Raw genomic sequence first — 395 nt, forward strand, 5'->3', positions numbered from 1 at the left:
TGCAAAGCTCTGTCTGGAATGTACTAAAAAGTTTTTCTGGGCCACGAGAGTGGGTGACCTTGAGGCAAAGAGATGGTGGCATATCCTGCCAGGTGCTGACATTTCCTCTCCTACCTCTCCTCCCTTCCATCTCCAGTCCATCCTGGTCTGAGCTGTGAAGGGGAATATCCGAATGAGTCTAGGAATGAGTCATGGCCTGGCTGTGGCATATACTTAGCAATTTCCCTTATGTGGAAAAGAAAATGATCTTTTGTATGGTTTGTTCGGAAAGAAGGGGCAAACTTTTTGCTACAGCGATTCTAGACACTGTGTTCCTCACGTTCCTCCATCTAGGAGTAAACCAATTCATCTTCCACATGTGTCCCCCATGACCCTGTGTCTGACAACCCCTTAGT

Source organism: Manis pentadactyla, chromosome 14, assembly GCF_030020395.1.
Source record: "Manis pentadactyla isolate mManPen7 chromosome 14, mManPen7.hap1, whole genome shotgun sequence".
Taxonomy (NCBI): Eukaryota; Metazoa; Chordata; class Mammalia; order Pholidota; family Manidae; genus Manis; species Manis pentadactyla.